At 43.5% G+C, this 9494-nt stretch overlaps 1 long non-coding RNA gene across 1 annotated transcript; it reads right to left on the reverse strand.

The window, feature by feature from the left end:
• Window positions 1-587: 587 nt before the first annotated feature.
• On the reverse strand, window positions 588-1918 carry LOC135169005 (uncharacterized). The gene is made up of 3 exons (XR_010300134.1): window positions 1615-1918; window positions 1043-1305; window positions 588-971 (listed from the first exon to the last, which is right to left on the reverse strand). It is a non-coding gene; the product is annotated as an uncharacterized LOC135169005 (long non-coding RNA).
• Window positions 1919-9494: the final 7576 nt, after the last annotated feature.

The raw sequence follows: 9494 nt of genomic DNA on the forward strand, positions 1-9494 counted from the left end.
CCCGGACCCCTAGAAAAATTGGAAATCATCTCACGAATCCAATGGCGCCAGCCAAATTGTCCTAGCTATGATATTTCTCAAGATATGGGCGAAAAACGGTGTGTTCCAAATCCGGGCCCGTTTTGCTCTAGGAGGCCCAGGAGCCGAGAAAATCGCGAAAAATGAAAAAATCTACTTTAGAAAATTCCCGGCCCCCTAGAAAAATCGGAAATCGTCTCACGAATCCAATGGCGCCAGCCAAATTGTCCTAGCTATGATATTTCCAAAGATATGGGCGAAAAACGGTGTGATCCCAAATCCGGGCCCGTTATGCCCTAGGAGGCCCAGGAGCCGAGAAAAACGCGAAAAACGAAAAAATCGACTTTAGAAAATTCCCGGCCCCCTAGAAAAATCGGAAATCGTCTCACGAATCCAATGGCGCCAGCCAAATTGTCCTAGCTATGATATTTCCCAAGATATGGGCGAAAAACGGTGTGATCCCAAATGCGGGCCCGTTTTGCTCTAGGAGGCCCAGGAGCCGAGAAAATCGCGAAAAACGAAATAATATGCATAAAAGATAATATTATTACAGGAATTAAATATAGCCTAATGAAAAAATGAAGTATTACGAGATTCTTACAGTAAATGGTAACTTTATTTAATAAACATTTATTTACATGATATAAAAATTCGATATTAGTATCAAGTTGCCACAATTTAAATATTTTCATCTGTGGCTTCAATAATAGTTATATTCTATTTTTCCTCTGCCGGTATTACTGTGACGATTGGTCGATGATAACTAAAGTACGTTACAAAAGTATTGGATGAAACACCATCAAGATATCTCACAAATACAGCATCTATTGTTGTTCCATATTTGGTAGTAGATTCTTTTGGATCGTTATTGATTTGCCATTGAAATTCTTTTTGAAGAAATGTCATTAATGGCATTGATTCAGCTCTTGCAAAATTTACACTGAAATATGCAGCTAAAAATAATGGTAGTTTATGTTTATTCGTTTTAAGAATTATTGAACCTGTTTGACTATAAGGAAATAACCTTTCATGTAAAAATGAAATGAGATAATCCATTTTGTTATTAGGTGAAATGTATATTACAATCATAATTAATTCACTTCCGTCTTGTAGTTTAACATGTGAAGAACACATATTTCCAATAGATGCAATAGTTTAAAATAGTCTGGTACTATTCGATTAATAAAGTCTGACACAACATTGATAGTATGCCTTGTGTTTAACTGATCAGGGTGACGTCCAGTTTCAATAATAATATTTTGTGATCCTTCTGATGATTGTTGGGAACTGAAATATTTAAAACAATATGATATTGAAATACACAAAAAAAAAAAAATTTAAGTGTGGCTTCAATATACTCATGAACTCAAATCTTAGTTAATTATTGCAATATATGACTAAAGATTTGCAAGTATAAATTTTATTAATAAATTTTTCTATATTAATTCCTTCATGAATAATAAAAGAATCCTTAATTGAAGATAATATTAATATAATTTATATAAATTATTAATATGATTAATATGAATATAATTAATTAAATATAAAAATATAATAATTACATTTATGGAGACTTGAAAAATACGATCTACTTACTGATGACTTGGTAGTATACCATAGTGTAGTTTCACTTTCTTTGCACAAGGTTGATCACTTTGATCTTCTGAGTTATCACTGTCACACATATTTTATTGTCAAAAATTAAAATGAAAAATTAAATAAAACGCAGGTTATGTGTACCGTAGTAAACAACAACGTCGAACTGAGTGAGAAGCCACACCGTACACTCTACTACACAGAATATAGATAGGCATACCTTAGTATAGCCTGGCGAATGCTCGCCACGGCAAGTATCGCCAGGCCAACGATTCAGTTTAGGGGTGCGCCTATAGATGTTTCACATCAAAAATCTACTTTAGAAAATTCCCGGACCCCTAGAAAAATCGGCAATCATCTCACGAATCCAATGGCGCTAGCCAAAGTGTTCTAAGTATGATATTTCCAAAGATATGGGCGAAAAATGGTGTGATCCCAAATGAGGGCCCGTTTTGCTCTAGGAGGCCCAGGAGCCGAGAAAATCGTGAAAAATGAAAAAATCTACTTTAGAAAATTCCCGGCCCCCTAGAAAAATCGGAAATCGTCTCACGAATCCAATGGCGCCAGCCAAATTGTCCTAGCTATGATATTTCCCAAGATATGGGCGAAAAACGGTGTGATCCCAAATGCGGGCCCGTTTTGCTCTAGGAGGCCCAGGAGCCGAGAAAATCGCGAAAAACGAAAAAATCTACTTTAGAAAATTCCCGGACCCATAGAAAAATCGGAAATCGTCTCACGAATCCAATGGCGCCAGCCAAATTGTCCTAGCTATGATATTTCCCAAGATATGGGCGAAAAACGGTGTGATCCCAAATGCGGGCCCGTTTTGCTCTAGGAGGCCCAGGAGCCGAGAAAATCGCGAAAAACGAGAAAATCGACTTTAGAAAATTCCCTGACCCCTAGAAAAATCGAAAATCGTCTCACGAATCCAATGGCGCCAGCCAAATTGTCCTAGTTATGATATTTCCTAAGATATGGGCGAAAAACGGTGTGTTCCAAATCCGGGCCCGTTTTGCTCTAGGAGGCCCAGGAGCCGAGAAAATCGCGAAAAATGAAAAAATCTACTTTAGGAAATTCCCGGACCCCTAGAAAAATCGGAAATCATCTCACGAATCCAATGGCGCTAGCCCAAGTGTTCTAACTATGATATTTCCAAAGATATGGGCGAACAATGGTGTGATCCCAAATGAGGGCCCGTTTTGCTCTAGGAGGCCCAGGAGCCGAGAAAAACGCGAAAAACGAAAAAATCGAATTTAGAAAATTCCCGGCCCCCTAGAAAAATCGGAAATCGTCTCACGAATCCAATGGCGCCAGCCAAATTGTCCTAGCTATGATATTTCCCAAGATATGGGCGAAAAACGGTGTGATCCCAAATCCGGGCCCGTTTTGCTCTAGAAGGCCCAGGAGCCGAGAAAAACGCGAAAAACGAGAAAATCGACTTTAGAAAATTCCCTGACCCCTAGAAAAATCGAAAATCGTCTCACGAATCCAATGGCGCCAGCCAAATTGTCCTAGTTATGATATTTCCCAAGATATGGGCGAAAAATGGTGTGATCCCAAATGAGGGCCCGTTTTGCTCTAGGAGGCCCAGGAGCCGAGAAAAACGCGAAAAACGAAAAAATCGAATTTAGAAAATTCCCGGACCCCTAGAAAAATTGGAAATCATCTCACGAATCCAATGGCACCAGCCAAATTGTCCTAGCTATGATATTTCCCAAGATATGGGCGAAAAACGGTGTGATCCCAAATGCGGGCCCGTTTTGCTCTAGGAGGCCCAGGAGCCGAGAAAATCGCGAAAAACGAGAAAATCGACTTTAGAAAATTCCCTGACCCCTAGAAAAATCGAAAATCGTCTCACGAATCCAATGGCGCCAGCCAAATTGTCCTAGTTATGATATTTCCCAAGATATGGGCGAAAAACGGTGTGTTCCAAATCCGGGCCCGTTTTGCTCTAGGAGGCCCAGGAGCCGAGAAAATCGCGAAAAATGAAAAAATCTACTTTAGGAAATTCCCGGACCCCTAGAAAAATCGGAAATCATCTCACGAATCCAATGGCGCTAGCCCAAGTGTTCTAACTATGATATTTCCAAAGATATGGGCGAAAAATGGTGTGATCCCAAATGAGGGCCCGTTTTGCTCTAGGAGGCCCAGGAGCCGAGAAAAACGCGAAAAACGAAAAAATCGAATTTAGAAAATTCCCGGACCCCTAGAAAAATCGGAAATCGTCTCACGAATCCAATGGCGCCAGCCAAATTGTCCTTGCTATGATATTTCCCAAGATATGGGCGAAAAACGGTGTGATCCCAAATGCGGGCCCGTTTTGCTCTAGGAGGCCCAGGAGCCGAGAAAATCGCGAAAAACGAAAAAATCTACTTTAGAAAATTCCCGGACCCCTAGAAAAATCGGCAATCATCTCACGAATCCAATGGCGCTAGCCAAAGTGTTCTAAGTATGATATTTCCAAAGATATGGGCGAAAAATGGTGTGATCCCAAATGAGGGCCCGTTTTGCTCTAGGAGGCCCAGGAGCCGAGAAAATCGTGAAAAATGAAAAAATCTACTTTAGAAAATTCCCGGCCCCCTAGAAAAATCGGAAATCGTCTCACGAATCCAATGGCGCCAGCCAAATTGTCCTAGCTATGATATTTCCCAAGATATGGGCGAAAAACGGTGTGATCCCAAATGCGGGCCCGTTTTGCTCTAGGAGGCCCAGGAGCCGAGAAAATCGCGAAAAACGAAAAAATCTACTTTAGAAAATTCCCGGACCCATAGAAAAATCGGAAATCGTCTCACGAATCCAATGGCGCCAGCCAAATTGTCCTAGCTATGATATTTCCCAAGATATGGGCGAAAAACGGTGTGATCCCAAATGCGGGCCCGTTTTGCTCTAGGAGGCCCAGGAGCCGAGAAAATCGCGAAAAACGAGAAAATCGACTTTAGAAAATTCCCTGACCCCTAGAAAAATCGAAAATCGTCTCACGAATCCAATGGCGCCAGCCAAATTGTCCTAGTTATGATATTTCCTAAGATATGGGCGAAAAACGGTGTGTTCCAAATCCGGGCCCGTTTTGCTCTAGGAGGCCCAGGAGCCGAGAAAATCGCGAAAAATGAAAAAATCTACTTTAGGAAATTCCCGGACCCCTAGAAAAATCGGAAATCATCTCACGAATCCAATGGCGCTAGCCCAAGTGTTCTAACTATGATATTTCCAAAGATATGGGCGAACAATGGTGTGATCCCAAATGAGGGCCCGTTTTGCTCTAGGAGGCCCAGGAGCCGAGAAAAACGCGAAAAACGAAAAAATCGAATTTAGAAAATTCCCGGACCCATAGAAAAATCGGAAATCGTCTCACGAATCCAATGGCGCCAGCCAAATTGTCCTAGCTATGATATTTCCCAAGATATGGGCGAAAAACGGTGTGATCCCAAATGCGGGCCCGTTTTGCTCTAGGAGGCCCAGGAGCCGAGAAAATCGCGAAAAACGAGAAAATCGCCTTTAGAAAATTCCCTGACCCCTAGAAAAATCGGAAATCGTCTCACGAATCCAATGGCGCCAGCCAAATTGTCCTAGCTATGATATTTCCCAAGATATGGGCGAAAAACGGTGTGTTCCAAATCCGGGCCCGTTTTGCTCTAGGAGGCCCAGGAGCCGAGAAAATCGCGAAAAATGAAAAAATCTACTTTAGGAAATTCCCGGACCCCTAGAAAAATTGGAAATCATCTCACGAATCCAATGGCGCCAGCCAAATTGTCCTAGCTATGATATTTCCCAAGATATGGGCGAAAAACGGTGTGTTCCAAATCCGGGCCCGTTATGCCCTAGGAGGCCCAGGAGCCGAGAAAAACGCGAAAAACGAAAAAATCGACTTTAGAAAATTCCCGACCCCCTAGAAAAATCGGAAATCGTCTCACGAATCCAATGGCGCCAGCCAAATTGTCCTAGCTATGATATTTCCCAAGATATGGGCGAAAAATGGTGTGATCCCAAATGAGGGCCCGTTTTGCTCTAGGAGGCCCAGGAGCCGAGAAAAACGCGAAAAACGAAAAAATCGAATTTAGAAAATTCCCGGACCCCTAGAAAAATTGGAAATCATCTCACGAATCCAATGGCACCAGCCAAATTGTCCTAGCTATGATATTTCCCAAGATATGGGCGAAAAACGGTGTGATCCCAAATGCGGGCCCGTTTTGCTCTAGGAGGCCCAGGAGCCGAGAAAATCGCGAAAAACGAGAAAATCGACTTTAGAAAATTCCCTGACCCCTAGAAAAATCGAAAATCGTCTCACGAATCCAATGGCGCCAGCCAAATTGTCCTAGTTATGATATTTCCCAAGATATGGGCGAAAAACGGTGTGTTCCAAATCCGGGCCCGTTTTGCTCTAGGAGGCCCAGGAGCCGAGAAAATCGCGAAAAATGAAAAAATCTACTTTAGGAAATTCCCGGACCCCTAGAAAAATCGGAAATCATCTCACGAATCCAATGGCGCTAGCCCAAGTGTTCTAACTATGATATTTCCAAAGATATGGGCGAAAAATGGTGTGATCCCAAATGAGGGCCCGTTTTGCTCTAGGAGGCCCAGGAGCCGAGAAAAACGCGAAAAACGAAAAAATCGAATTTAGAAAATTCCCGGACCCCTAGAAAAATCGGAAATCGTCTCACGAATCCAATGGCGCCAGCCAAATTGTCCTAGCTATGATATTTCCCAAGATATGGGCGAAAAACGGTGTGTTCCAAACCCGGGCCCGTTTTGCTCTAGGAGGCCCAGGAGCCGAGAAAATCGCGAAAAATGAAAAAATCTACTTTAGGAAATTCCCGGACCCCTAGAAAAATTGGAAATCATCTCACGAATCCAATGGCGCCAGCCAAATTGTCCTAGCTATGATATTTCCCAAGATATGGGCGAAAAACGGTGTGTTCCAAATGCGGGCCCGTTTTGCTCTAGGAGGCCCAGGAGCCGAGAAAATCGCGAAAAATGAAAAAATCTACTTTAGAAAATTCCCGGCCCCCTAGAAAAATCGGAAATCGTCTCACGAATCCAATGGCGCCAGCCAAATTGTCCTAGCTATGATATTTCCCAAGATATGGGCGAAAAACGGTGTGATCCCAAATGCGGGCCCGTTTTGCTCTAGGAGGCCCAGGAGCCGAGAAAATCGCGAAAAACGAAAAAATCTACTTTAGAAAATTCCCGGACCCATAGAAAAATCGGAAATCGTCTCACGAATCCAATGGCGCCAGCCAAATTGTCCTAGCTATGATATTTCCCAAGACATGGGCGAAAAACGGTGTGATCCCAAATCCGGGCCCGTTTTGCTCTAGGAGGCCCAGGAGCCGAGAAAAACGCGAAAAACGAGAAAATCGACTTTAGAAAATTCCCTGACCCCTAGAAAAATCGAAAATCGTCTCACGAATCCAATGGCGCCAGCCAAATCGTCCTAGCTATGATATTCCCCAAGATATGGGCGAAAAACGGTGTGTTCCAAATCCGGGCCCGTTTTGCTCTAGGAGGCCCAGGAGCCGAGAAAAACGCGAAAAACGAAAAAATCGACTTTAGAAAATTCCCGGCCCCCTAGAAAAATCGGAAATCGTCTCACGAATCCAATGGCGCCAGCCAAATTGTCCTAGCTATGATATTTCCCAAGATATGGGCGAAAAACGGTGTGATCCCAAATGCGGGCCCGTTTTGCTCTAGGAGGCCCAGGAGCCGAGAAAATCGCGAAAAACGAAAAAATCTACTTTAGAAAATTCCCGGACCCCTTGAAAAATCGGCAATCATCTCACGAATCCAATGGCGCTAGCCAAAGTGTTCTAAGTATGATATTTCCAAAGATATGGGCGAAAAACGGTGTGATCCCAAATGAGGGCCCGTTTTGCTCTAGGAGGCCCAGGAGCCGAGATAAACGCGAAAAACGAAAAAATTGAATTTAGAAAATTCCCGGACCCCTAGAAAAATCGGAAATCGTCTCATGAATCCAATGGCGCTAGCCAAAGTGTTTCAAGTATGATATTTCCAAAGATATGGGCGAAAAATGGTGTGATCCCAAATGAGGGCCCGTTTTGCTCTAGGAGGCCCAGGAGCCGAGAAAAACGCGAAAAACGAGAAAATCGACTTTAGAAAATTCCCTGACCCCTAGAAAAATCGAAAATCGTCTCACGAATCCAATGGCGCCAGCCAAATTGTCCTAGCTATGATATTTCCCAAGATATGGGCGAAAAACGGTGTGTTCCAAATCCGGGCCCGTTTTGCTCTAGGAGGCCCAGGAGCCGAGAAAATCGCGAAAAACGAAAAAATCTACTTTAGAAAATTCCCGGACCAATAGAAAAATCGGAAATCGTCTCACGAATCCAATGGCGCCAGCCAAACTGTCCGAGCTATGATATTTCCCAAGATATGGGCGAAAAACGGTGTGATCCCAAATCAGGGCACGTTTTGCTCTAGGAGGCCCAGGAGCCGAGAAAAACGCGAAAATCGAAAAAATCGACTTTAGAAAATTCCCGGCCCCCTAGAAAAATCGGAAATCGTCTCACGAATCCAATGGCGCCAGCCAAATTGTCCTAGCTATGATATTTCCAAAGATATGGGCGAAAAACGGTGTGATCCCAAATCCGGGCACGTTATGCCCTAGGAGGCCCAGGAGCCGAGAAAAACGCGAAAAACGAAAAAATCGACTTTAGAAAATTCCCGGCCCCCTAGAAAAATCGGTAATCGTCTCACGAATCCAATGGCGCCAGCCAAATTGTCCTAGCTATGATATTTCCCAAGATATGGGCGAAAAACGGTGTGATCCCAAATGCGGGCCCGTTTTGCTCTAGGAGGCCCAGGAGCCGAGAAAATCGCGAAAAATGAAAAAATCTACTTTAGAAAATTCCCGGCCCCCTAGAAAAATCGGAAATCGTCTCACGAATCCAATGGCGCCAGCCAAATTGTCCTAGCTATGATATTTCCAAAGATATGGGCGAAAAACGGTGTGATCCCAAATCCGGGCCCGTTATGCCCTAGGAGGCCCAGGAGCCGAGAAAAACGCGAAAAACGAAAAAATCGACTTTAGAAAATTCCCGGCCCCCTAGAAAAATCGGAAATCGTCTCACGAATCCAATGGCGCCAGCCAAATTGTCCTAGCTATGATATTTCCCAAGATATGGGCGAAAAACGGTGTGATCCCAAATGCGGGCCCGTTTTGCTCTAGGAGGCCCAGGAGCCGAGAAAATCGCGAAAAACGAAAAAATCTACTTTAGAAAATTCCCGGACCCCTAGAAAAATCGGCAATCATCTCACGAATCCAATGGCGCTAGCCAAAGTGTTCTAAGTATGATATTTCCAAAGATATGGGCGAAAAATGGTGTGATCCCAAATGCGGGCCCGTTTTGCTCTAGGAGGCCCAGGAGCCGAGAAAATCGCGAAAAACGAGAAAATCGACTTTAAAAAATTCCCTGACCCCTAGAAAAATCGAAAATCGTCTCACAAATCCAATGGCGCCAGCCAAATTGTCCTAGTTATGATATTTCCTAAGATATGGGCGAAAAACGGTGTGTTCCAAATCCGGGCCCGTTTTGCTCTAGGAGGCCCAGGAGCCGAGAAAATCGCGAAAAATGAAAAAATCTACTTTAGGAAATTCCCGGACCCCTAGAAAAATCGGAAATCATCTCACGAATCCAATGGCGCTAGCCCAAGTGTTCTAACTATGATATTTCCAAAGATATGGGCGAAAAATGGTGTGATCCCAAATGAGGGCCCGTTTTGCTCTAGGAGGCCCAGGAGCCGAGAAAAACGCGAAAAACGAAAAAATCGAATTTAGAAAATTCCCGGACCCCTAGAAAAATCGGAAATCGTCTCACGAATCCAATGGCGCCAGCCAAATTGTCCTAGCTATGATATTAACCAAG

The sequence above is a fragment of the Diachasmimorpha longicaudata genome, chromosome 14 (assembly GCF_034640455.1).
Source record: "Diachasmimorpha longicaudata isolate KC_UGA_2023 chromosome 14, iyDiaLong2, whole genome shotgun sequence".
In the NCBI taxonomy this organism is placed as follows: Eukaryota; Metazoa; Arthropoda; class Insecta; order Hymenoptera; family Braconidae; genus Diachasmimorpha; species Diachasmimorpha longicaudata.